Source organism: Salmo salar, chromosome 22 (assembly GCF_965601325.2).
Source record: "Salmo salar chromosome 22, fSalSal1, whole genome shotgun sequence".
Taxonomy (NCBI): Eukaryota; Metazoa; Chordata; class Actinopteri; order Salmoniformes; family Salmonidae; genus Salmo; species Salmo salar.
The window spans coordinates 25,981,654-25,993,659 of record NC_138312.1 but is presented as its reverse complement, the minus strand read 5'-3'; positions in this window follow the sequence as shown (position 1 = coordinate 25,993,659).

Sequence of the window (12,006 nt, the reverse complement as noted above, 5' to 3'; positions counted from 1 at the left end):
CGGTGTAATGGAGGTACATTTGTCCAAAACTCCAATTTAATTTCGCTATCAACCACCCTCTATTTTGTCTAGACTGCCCCCTTTGCTTGCAGTGCTTCTTTTTCTTTCTTTTTTTTGCTTTTAAAACACAAGTCTTGTTTTGAACTTCTGACCCCACAGCTGTGGGCGGGGCTTTAGTGAGAGGTGTGGATGATGCTTATCCATTGGTCAGACATTTTTTTGGAGTGTCAGTTTTGCTACAACCAACTGTTCAGCTTTTCTTTCCAACACAAAGGAAGTCATTGCGGACACTTAAGAACTGTGTGATGATCTCAGGTAAGCAGCACTGGGTCTTCTTCCGTCCAACTTCTACATAGCTAGTAGTTAGCTCCTACGATTGTGTTGGTTCATAACATTAAGGTGTTTCCACAACCATTTCTCGCATAAATCAATTTACTGACAAAAAGATCCCACCATGTAGAACGAACAAATGATCTGTCAACATTTATCAAATTGTACTGAAACTTCCTGGTTCCTTCACAGCTGTCATGATTTTTTTATATGGTATGACTTTACGACCATAACTGAATGGAAAAGTTATGGTGGGAACTTTTTCTGTGTAAATTTAATTCTGCGAGAGATGGCTGCTGAAACGACTTTATGGGCAAATATTTATATAGGCCTAATAACCATCATGTCGAAGTAAATTTGGAATCAGGTGCTGATTTGGTGTGTGGTCCTCCCGCTATGACTCGAGGAAACTGCAGTTTATTAGTCTACAGATGAGAGAAATTAAGATTTGATTAGATTTATTAGGATTACCCATTTAGACAATGGCGACAGCTAGTCTTACTGGGATCCGACATATAACGAAAATACATAAATGAATTCATGGGGTTGTGAAAGTGCCAGTTGATGAGCTCGAGGGTCTTATTGTGGTGACATCCTTGACTGCAGATCCTTGACTCATCCTGTAGTCTGGACTGTTTTACCCACACTGTATCTGCAAGCTGTTGGTTAGAGGCAGGTGCCAAGACCAGAGTAGGCACATTTGCTATTTAATGCAACAGTTTGACAAAATTTGTTGAAAACATGATGGAAACACATTGAACTTTATATTTGAATAAGGTACATGAAAACTTAAGCAGGAATGTTAATTGCATGTGCACTGTCATCACGCACTGATTTTTATCGGCAAAAAGTATGTTGGAGAAACACCACTGGTGGGGAAAATGCACATATTTTTCTTCATTCGGGATTTTTGAATATTCACATGAAAATCTGTCCCCAATTTGGATGGAAACCTAGCTAATGGGATAATAATGTAGAGAACACAGTTGGACAAAATTATACAGCCACGTTTCCGCCACCTCTTACCAATATCTTCCCTGACCTTAATGCTACTATATTTCTTTGTGCCATTTTTAAAAAGATGTCTGAAGAAAGATCTTTGTTGTCATAGCCGATGTTCCCTCTAAGCTCCGCGTATGTGTGGGCACGCAACTCCCCCGGGACGGCCTCACAGAAGAAATATCAGCTCGCCCTGCGCAGAAAAGCACTAGATTAAACTTCACTCAACGTTCTAGAGTTTTCCCCGTTAATACCTGTCAATGTTTCATTTACATTTTTTACATTTACGTCATTTAGCAGACGCTCTTATCCAGAGCGACTTACAAATTGTTGCGTTCACCTTATGATATCCAGTGGAACAACCACTTTACAATAGTACATCTATATCCTTTTTTTGGGGGGGGGTTTAGAAGGATTACTATATCCTATCCCAGGTATTCCTTAAAGAGGTGGGGTTTCAGGTGTCTACGGAAGGTGGTGATTAACTCCGCTGTCCTGGTGTCGTGAGGGAGCTTGTTCCACCATTGGGGTGCCAGAGCAGCGAACAGTTTTGACTGGGCTGAGCGGGAACTGTGCTTCCGCAGAGGTAGGGGGGCCAGCAGGCCAGAGGTGGATGAACGCAGTGCCCTTGTTTGGGTGTAGGGCCTGATCAGAGCCTGAAGGTACGGAGGTGCTGTTCCCCTCACAGCTCCGTAGGCAAGCACCATGGTCTTGTAGCAGATGCGAGCTTCAACTGGAAGCCAGTGGAGTGTGCGGAGGAGCGGGGTGACGTGAGAGAACTTGGGAAGGTTGAACAACAGACGGGCTGTAACGTTCTGGATGAGTTGTAGGGGTTTAATGGCACAGGCAGGGAGCCCCGCCAACAGGGAGTTGCAGTAATCCAGACGGGAGATGACAACTGCCTGGATTAGGACCTGCGCCGCTTCCTGTGTAAGGCAGGGTCGTACTCTGTGAATGTTGTATAGCATGAACCTACAGGATCGGGTCACCGCCTTGATGTTAGCGGAGAACGACAGGGTGTTGTCCAGGGTCACGCCGAGGCTCTTAGCACTCTGGGAGGAGGACACAATGGAGTTGTCCACCGTGATGGCGAGATCATGGAAAGGGCAGTCCTTCCCCGGGAGGAAGAGCAGCTCCGTCTTGCCGAGGTTCAGCTTGAGGTGGTGATCCGTCATCCACACTGATATGTCTGCCAGACATGCAGAGATGCGATTTGCCACCTGGTTATCAGAAGGGGGAAAGGAGAAGATTAATTGTGTGTCGTCTGCGTAGCAATGATAGGAGAGACCATGTGAGGATATGACAGAGCCAAGTGACTTGGTGTATAGCGAGAATAGGAGAGGGCCTAGAACTGAGCCCTGGGGGACACCACTGGTGAGAGCACGTGGTGCGGAGACGGATTCTCGCCACGCCACCTGGTAGGAGCGACCTGTCAGGTAGGACGCAATCCAAGAGTGAGCCGCGCCGGAGATACCCAACTCAGAGGGTGGAGAGGAGGATCTGGTGGTTCACAGTATCAAAGGCAGCAGATAGGTCTAGAAGGATGAGAGCAGAGGAGAGAGAGTTAGCTTTAGCAGTGCGGAGAGCCTCCGTGACACAGAGAAGAGCAGTCTCAGCTGAATGACCAGCCTTGAAACCTGACTGATTTGGATCGAGAAGGTCATTCTGAAAGAGATAGCAGGAGAGCTGGCCAAGGACGGCACGTTCAAGAGTTTTGGAGAGAAAAGAAAGAAGGGATACTGGTCTGTAGTTGTTGGCATCGGAGGGATCGAGTGTAGGTTTTTTGAGAAGGGGTGCAACTCTCGCTCTCTTGAAGATGGAAGGAACGTAGCCAGCGGTCAAGGATGAGTTGATGAGCGTGGTGAGGTAAGGGAGAAGGTCTCCGGAAATGGTCTGGAGAAGAGAGGAGGGGATAGGGTCAAGCGGGCAGGTTGTTGGGCGGCCGGCCGTCACAAGACGCAAGATTTCATCTGGAGAGAGAGGGGAGAAAGAGGTGAAAGCATAGGGTAGGGCAATGTGAACAGGACCAGCGGTGTCGTTTGACTTAACAAACGAGGATCGGATGTCGTCGACCTTCTTTTCAAAATGGTTGACGAAGTCATCCGCAGAGAGGGAGGAGGGGGAGGAAGATTCAGGAGGGAGGAGAAGGTGGCAAAGAGCTTCCTAGGGTTAGAGGCAGATGCTTGGAAGTTAGTGGTAGAAAGTGGCTTTAGCAGCAGAAACAGGAGGAAAATGTAGAGAGGAGGGAGTGAAAACATGCCAGGTCCGCAGGGAGGCTAGTTTTCCTCCATTTCCGCTCGGCTGCCCGGAGCCCTGTTCTGTGAGCTCGCAATGAGTCGTCAAGCCACGGAGCAGGAGGGGAGGACCGAGCCGGTCGGGAGGATAGGGGACATAGAGAGTCAAAGGATGCAGAAAGGGAGGAGAGTAGGGTTGAGGAGGCAGAATCAGGAGATTGGTTGGAGAAGGATTGAGCAGAGGGAAGAGATGATAGGATGGAAGAGGAGAGAGTAGCAGGAGAGAGAGCGAAGGTTGCGACGGCGCAATACCATCTGAGTAGGGGCAGAGTGAGTAGTGTTGGAGGAGAGCGAGAGGGAAAAGGATACAAGGTAGTGATCGGAGACTTGGAGGGGAGTTGCAGTGAGATTAGTAGAAGAACAGCATCTAGTGAAGATGAGGTCAAGCGTATTGCCTGCCTTATGAGTAGGGGGGGACGGTGAGAGGGTGAGGTCAAAAGAGGAGAGGAGTGGAAAGAAGGAGGCAGAGAGAAATGAGTCAAAGGTAGACGTAGGGAGGTTAAAGTCACCCAGAACTGTGAGGGGTGAGCCATCCTCAGGAAAGGAACTTATCAAGGCATCAAGCTCATTGATGAACTCTCCAAGGGAACCTGGAGGGCGATAAATGGTAAGGATGTTAAGCTTGAATGGGCTAGTGATTGTGACAGCATGGAATTCAAATGAGGAGATAGACAGATGGGTCAGGGGAGAAAGAGAGAATGTCCACTTGGGAGAGATGAGGATTCCAGTGCCACCACCCCGCTGACCAGATGCTCTCGGGGTGTGCGAGAACACGTGGTCGGACAAGGAGAGAGCAGTAGGAGTAGCAGTGTTTTCTGTGGTGATCCATGTTTCCGTCAGCGCCAAGAAGTCGAGGGACTGGAGGGTAGCATAGGCTGAGATGAACTCTGCCTTGTTGGCCGCAGACCGGCAGTTCCAGAGGCTGCCGGAGACCTGGAACTCCACGTGGGTCGTGCGTGCTGGGACCACCAGGTTGGAGTGGCAGCGGCCACGTTATGTGAAGCGTTTGTATGGCCTGTGCAGAGAGGAGAGAAGAGGGATAGACCGACACATAGTTGATAGGCTACAGGAGAGGCTACGCTAATGCAAAGGAGATTGGCATGAAAATTAACTAAACAACTGGGGGAGCGAGAGAGCAGGGCCTCCCTCACTAACAATTCACTAAAACGCTAAAATCTAACTTTTCTAGCTTCTACTAGAAATTAAAATTGATGTAAACTACAGTTGTTCAATGTTTCCAGGAATAGGCTCAAACTTAGTTTATTCCGCTAGATAAGTTGGTACAGTATTCTTCCGTGAAAACCCACTTAGTGCACCGTGTCCTATGACGCCCTAGCTAACTAGCATGCTAGCATCTTATAACACACGGTTAGCACCAATACTTGGTAACAACAAGCTACCAATGGATCATTCGTGTCCGTGTCTAGTTCATAACGCAGAAGTAATTAAACGTTGGCTAGCTAACACAAAGTCAGTCCTGCTAGCTACACAAGTGGCCTACACATCTCGAATGTTCAGAAAGTTAAGCTTACGTTGCAAAAATCTTATTGACTAAAAATGATACAGCTAGCTGGTAGGGTTAGCTAGCTAGCAGTGGGCGCGTTGTAGACTGTTAGAAAATGTAGCTGGCTAGCTAACCTCGATAGTTACTCTGTACTACGCCTTTATCTTGATACAAAGACAACTATGTAGCTAGCTAACATTACACTAGTCAAATCGTTCCGTTGGAATGTATATAGTTTCTACAGCACTGCTAATTGGTAAAGTTGGCTAGCTAGCAGTGGTGTTATGGTGTTGACGCCGTTTCGAAAACGGCGCGAACGAACGAATACAGCTGGCTAGCTAACCTTGAGAGCTACACCTTTATCCTTGATACAAAGACAGCAGATACAACTATGTAGCTAGCTAACAATACACTAATCAAATCGTTCCAATGTAATGTAATGAAATGTAATATTACCCGCGGAGCGAGGTGCAGCACGACTACTCACTCCAGCATCCGGAACTGTGATCGAATCAACGCAATATTATCTACTTTCAATGCAACATAATGAAGCAAAACAAACTATGCAAGACTTGGTATGCAAAACTGTTGTAGTCAGTATGTGTCAGAGTAGGATTCTGTTGCATTGACAGGCAAGACTCAGGCCGGTACTCTACACAGACCGGTGCACCATAACCAATCAGAGCTGCAGTAGGCCTATATGCAAATATACCATTGCCATATATGGATCAGTGCCATTCACTTTGAACTGGACTGTTTTTACAGAATGAGCTTGTCTTGAGATCAAAGCGAGAGCTACATGTAGCGCAGTGTACACGTTTGTTCATATCCTTTGCCAGTGAGTGAGTTATTAGCCCAGTTATAGATCATTTGTAGTCAGCAATGGGGGAGTGATTGCTTCCTACAAGAGCACAAAATGTGTGCATTTCTAGACATCTTTGAAAAAGAGAGTCCGGTAAATAGTTTTTTTTAGTCTTAAAAGGGCAGTGTTGTATTTTGAGACAGGCTTGAATAAGCAAAGTTGCCAAAAGGCAGAAGGTAGGGAATAATGGTGCATTAATGGTGCATTTTATTTTGTTAAGTGGTTTCTTGCATCAAGCAACACAACTAAATGTAAGTCACTTAGATAAGACAAGTAGATAAACAGGTTAATGTCTCGCCCTTCATGTTTTTTTTCTCAAATTATTTCAACTGTAGGCCTACACTGAACACCATACTTTGACTGCTACTGTAGGCTGAATGATAGAACAGCTATTTCCATGTTAAAATGTTATGGGATGCATTTTCTCCCTTGTTTTTGATGGTTGGCCACTCTGGAAGGCCTACATTATCATCAAATAGCCACAGTAGCCTACTTGAACACTGTTATAACTGTAACTTAAAGCTGGGTACAGCCTCAGTGTTCACAGTAAACACGTGCCGGAAGTTCCACAGAATTTTCACAATGTTCAAGTTTGCACTCAGCAGATCTGAAATTTGCTCAGTGACGAAAAACCTTATAGGGAACATTGGTCGTAACCCTGAAAGATGGACATGACATGTTTCCAACAGTATTATTGTCAGTGTTTGTAATAACCAGTGCTCTGGTTTTGTGTTATTTTAGTAAGCCTTATGTTACTGTAAGCTATCCATAAGCTATTCTCAGCACCACCATCTCTTCGATGTTTCTAGTTTTACTTCCCCATCTGACTGTACCACGCATTGCAGCTTTTAGGAAGGACTTAAATAATTTGATCTATTTGTTGTGAAACAGAACATAACCCTCTAAGGGTAGTTCCTGTTTCAGGATCAGGAGTGTATTGAGAAGATCAACATGTAGTCACATGCGAGTCATTTGTTTTGCAATGGTACTATGACATCCTTTCACTGTGAGTGTACTTTTTGATATCAGACTTGTATCTCTGTCTGAACACACAGTATGAGACGCTTCCCACTGGGCATAGATGTCAATTCAATGTCTTTTCCATGTTGGTTCAACGAAATTTCATTGAAATGACATGGAAACAATGTTGACTCAACCAGTGTGTGTGCCCAGTGGATTGGTGCCTTCCATACCGTCTGGGTTAAAGCTATAATCTGCAGTTGAAACAATAGGAAAGCCTCACCCCGCCTCTGTTTTGGTAAAAAGCTGGGGGATGGGCCTGGAGAAATGTAACCACTCTCAAATTATAGACAGAGCTATGGATGAAAGGACTGACCTTCCATTATATTAAAATGATACTTTTAATCATGTTTTGCAGCTATTTGTTTACCATTGTTTACAAACATTGGAGTAAAACAAACTTATATTTTCGGTTCTGATGGGGTACGACAGTTGAACTATGCTTGAGGCATTCATAAGTTATATTTTTCAATAATCATTGGGTATATATCATTCATTTATAAGTCAAATGTATGTAGCAACTAAGGATTCTAGCTTTTAAGGGCAAGTCATACCTTTAAACTGGGAGATTAACAGATACAGTTGAAGTCGGAAGTATACATATGTAACACGATGTGAAATGGCTAGCTAGTTAGCGGGGTGCGCGCTAATAGCGTTTCAATCGGTGACGTCACTCGCTCTGAGACCTTGAAGTAGTTGTTCCCCTTGCTCTGCAAGGGCCACGGCTTTTGTGGAGCGATGGGTAACGATGCTTCGAGGGTGGCTGTTGTCGATGTGTGCAGAGGGTCCCTGGTTCGAGCCCAAGGAGGGGCGAGGAGAAGGACAGAAGCTATACTGTTACATTGATGCTGTTGACCCGGATCACTGGTTGCTGCGGAAAAGGAGGTCAAAAGGGGGGTGAGTGTAACTGATGTGAAATAGTTAGCGGGGTGCGCGCTAATAGCATTTCAATCGGTGACGTCACTCGCTCTGAGACCTTGAAGTAGTTCTTCCCCTTGCAGAGGGGCTTTTGTGGCGTGATGGGTAACGATGCTTCGAGGGTAGCTGTCGTCGATGTGTGCAGAGGGTCCCTGGTTCGAGCCCAGGTAGGGGAGAGGAGAGGGACGGAAGATATACTGTTACACATACACTTAGGTTGGAGTCATTAAAACTTGTTTTTCAACCGCTCAACCACACACACAAATTTCCTGTTGACAAACTATAGTTTTGGCAAGTCGGTTAGGACATCTACTTTGTGCATGACACAAGTAATTTTCCCAACAATTGTTTACAGATTATTTCACTTATAATTCACTGTATCACAATGCCAGTAGGTCAGCAGTTTACATACACTAAGTTGACTGTGCCTTTAAACAGCTTGGACATTTCCAGAAAATTATGTCATGGCTTTAGAAGCTTCTGATAGGCTAATTGACATAATTTGAGTCAATTGGAGGTGTACCTGTGAATGCATATCAAGGCCTACCTTCAAACTCAGTGCCTCTTTGCTTGACATCATGGGAAAATCAAAGAAATCAGCCAAGACCTCAGAATAAATTTTTTTGACTTCTACAAGTCTGGTTCATCCTTGGGAGCAATTTCCAAATGCCTGAAGGTACCACGTTCATCTGTACAAACAGTAGTACACAAGTATAAACACCATGGGACCACGCAGCCGTCATACCGCTCAGGAAGGAGACACGTTCTGTCTCCTAGAGATGAATATACTTTGGTGTGCAAATCAATCCCAGAACAACAGCAAAGGACCTTGTGAAGATGCTGGAGGAAACAGGTACAAAAGTATCTATATCCACAGTAAAACGAGTCCTATATCAACATAACCTGAAAGGCCGCTCAGCAAGGAAGAAGCCACTGCTCCAAAACCGCCATAAAAAAAGCCAGACTGCGGTTTGCAACTGCACATGGGGACAAAGATCGTACTATTTGGAGAACTGTCCTCTGCTCTGATGAAACAAAAATAGAACTGTTTGGCCATAATGATCCATAGTTATGTTTGGAGGAAAAAGGGTGAAGCTTGCAAGCCGAAGAACACCTTCCCAATCGCTGCCACCCCGGTGCGTCACATGTTCTGGGGCGCTTTGATGCAGGAGGGACTGGTGCACTTCACAAAATAGATGGCTTCATGAGGAAGAAAAATGATGTGGATATATTGAAGCAACATCTCAAGACATCTGTCAGGAAGTTAAAGCTTGGTCACAAATGGGTCTTCCAAATGGACAATGACCCCAAGCATACTTCCAAAGTTGTGGCAAAATGGCTTAAGGACAACAAAGTCAAGGTATTGGAGTGGCCATCACAAAGCCTTGACCTCAATCCCATAGAGAATTTGTGGGCAGAACTGAAAAAGCGTGTGTGAGCAAGGAGGCCTACAAACCTGACTCAGTTACTCCAGCTCTGTCAGGAGGAATGGGCCAAAATTCACCCAACTTATTGTGGGAAGCTTGTGGAACGCTACCAGAAACGTTTGACCCAAGTTAAACAATTAAAAGGCAATGCTACCAAATACTAATTGAGTGTATGTAAACTTCTGATCCACTGGGAATGTGATGAAAGAAATAAAAGCTGAAATAAATCATTTTTGTCTTTCTTATCTAAATGCACTTAAGCCTTTGTCAAAGAACACTACTCTTAGTCTTACAATGACTGTGAGGGAATTTACTCGAAAAACCAATGTGTATGTCCCAGCAGTGTTGAGTTGTTCTCTTGATAAAACACAAACTCTTTATTGATCTGAGTTACCAGCCACATTGATTTGAGTAACATGGGTGAATACCAAACATTCACCACCTTGAAATTCTATCTACAAGTTAATAAAAAAATGACACCTCTGACATATCATTTACATTGTTCATGGGCATGGAGTGTTTAATTGAATTATTATCCAGGGTAGACAGAAATGCATGCAAAATGTACTTAAAAAAATTATTATGCTATGCTCCTTGCAAATGCTTTGTTCCTTAGGCAAATGTTATACCCCTTGCACTTGTCTATGAAAACACTAGACAATTAAACAATTTTCTAGCTCAAACAACGGATGTTTTTCACTTGCCTCTATATAAGACGTAGTCAGAACAACACAGATCACTGTTTCTTTCACAGTGCACAACACATGCCTATCGTTGGCTAAATTGTTTGCATTGAGTCTTTATCAGAGAGCCTGTCTGACAGGCATTATAATAGAACCCACTTGAACTCTTCTTGAACATTTTTATAGTGCAGTATGAAGTCGTATTTATTAAGGTACCCCCCCCCTAAAAAAAAATAACAGGCGGTACCATCTCCTTAATGATGTTCCTACCATGCCCCTTCCTCTTAATTTCTCACCCTCTCTTTCTTCTCTCTTTTTTCTGTCTCTCTCCTCTCAGACATGTCTCTGTTAACCTTGGCCCTGATCTTCCCTGTCAGGAGCAGCGGCTCCACAGCCCCACCACTGCTTTGATTTATTAGAATAGACTGGACAGGACACAGGTCTACATTGGTTTACAGCCCTGCCCTTTTCACACTCAACTGTATTTATCTTGTAGGTATTATATGTTATACATTGTGAAAGTAGATTTGAACAGAAAATCTAAGGAATCTAAGAAGAATTCAGGATTTGGCTATTAGGGGAGAAATCACTCTGGTATGCAGTTCTTCTCCTGACACTTGTGTGGAGTGCCGCACCAGTGCACTTTTCACATGGGAGAAGAGAAACAGCATGTAACTTAAAATTGGCCTGTGATCATCACACATCAGTAGTGTTGCTTGATAGTCTACCACCTCTCCTGTATGAACCCGATGTAGTTGGAGTGATAATCTATGCCTCCTGGAATTGAAAGTACCGGGTACCTGCTGTGTGCTAACCCTTGTATGGTTCATTGTCATCAGGTTGGCTAAGGCTGCATACGCCTTGTCTTTGTTCATGTAGCTTCCACTGCATCTCTGAGGAAGAAGAGCCTCTATAGGAATTATAAGATTGCTCCCCATCTCTGAAATACCCATATCACACCACATGCTGGCTTCAGTGTTGAGTGCCTTTCTCCTTCCTCTCTCTCCCTTTCTTCATTTTCTCTCTCCCCCTGTGAGAGCATCTGGGAGAGGTCTTAATTAACGAGTAACTGATCTGTTAATGATTCATTCCTGCTGAGCTCCTAACGATAACGGAGGCTGGAGGAGGAGGAAGGGGAAGAGGAGGCAGAGTAGAGCAGGGGCTGTCAGCCCCAACCAGCTGTTGATTAATACAGGGGCTGCTGGGCTTTGTCTCCTGAGTCCTGCATGGTGTGCTACTGGGTTGACACATCCTCTGGCACACACACCTGTGATCCCTCCCAGTCAAGGACACAGTGACTGCATTTGTTGTTCTGGGCAAAAAAAAGAGCTCCGTTTGTCAGGTCTTTCATTGTGTTAGCAACGATCCTCCTGAGGTTTTCTGTGAGTGAATTCCGAAGCCATAAGAGTATGGATTTTAAGCATTGTAAGAAATGCCTCATCAATATTGGACTGATCACCAAATCCAAAATGACATCCAATGGTGAAGGATTTTGCAGGGATTTGGGTTTTATTGTTATATTACATGGAACAAGACCGTGCGCATACATAAGTGGAACAGGCAATTTCTCCTTTGTTTGTTTTAGCATTACTTTGGAATTTTGCAAGGATTCTGTGTAAAAGAAGGAATGACAGTAAGGCTGTTCCCTATAGAATATTTCTCACTTTGCACACCTTGTCAGCCTCACATAGAAGACATACAGTATTTACCACTATGTGAGGTCATTGTTAGGAAGGGTCAACAGTTCCCTGTTTTCTCCTACTTCCTTCCGTACTGCGACACTCAAAGGCAGATGGAAGGAAATCAAGAAAAGGCCACGGTCCCAGTGTATTATCTAGAGCTGTACCAGACTGATTCACGCTGCACAGCAACATTAATGTAAGCTCTCGGGATCAGGCGGCTTTGAGAGGCTACCACACTGCTACTGTACATTGTCTTTATCTTGTCTCCACAGGAGTGTGATTTACAT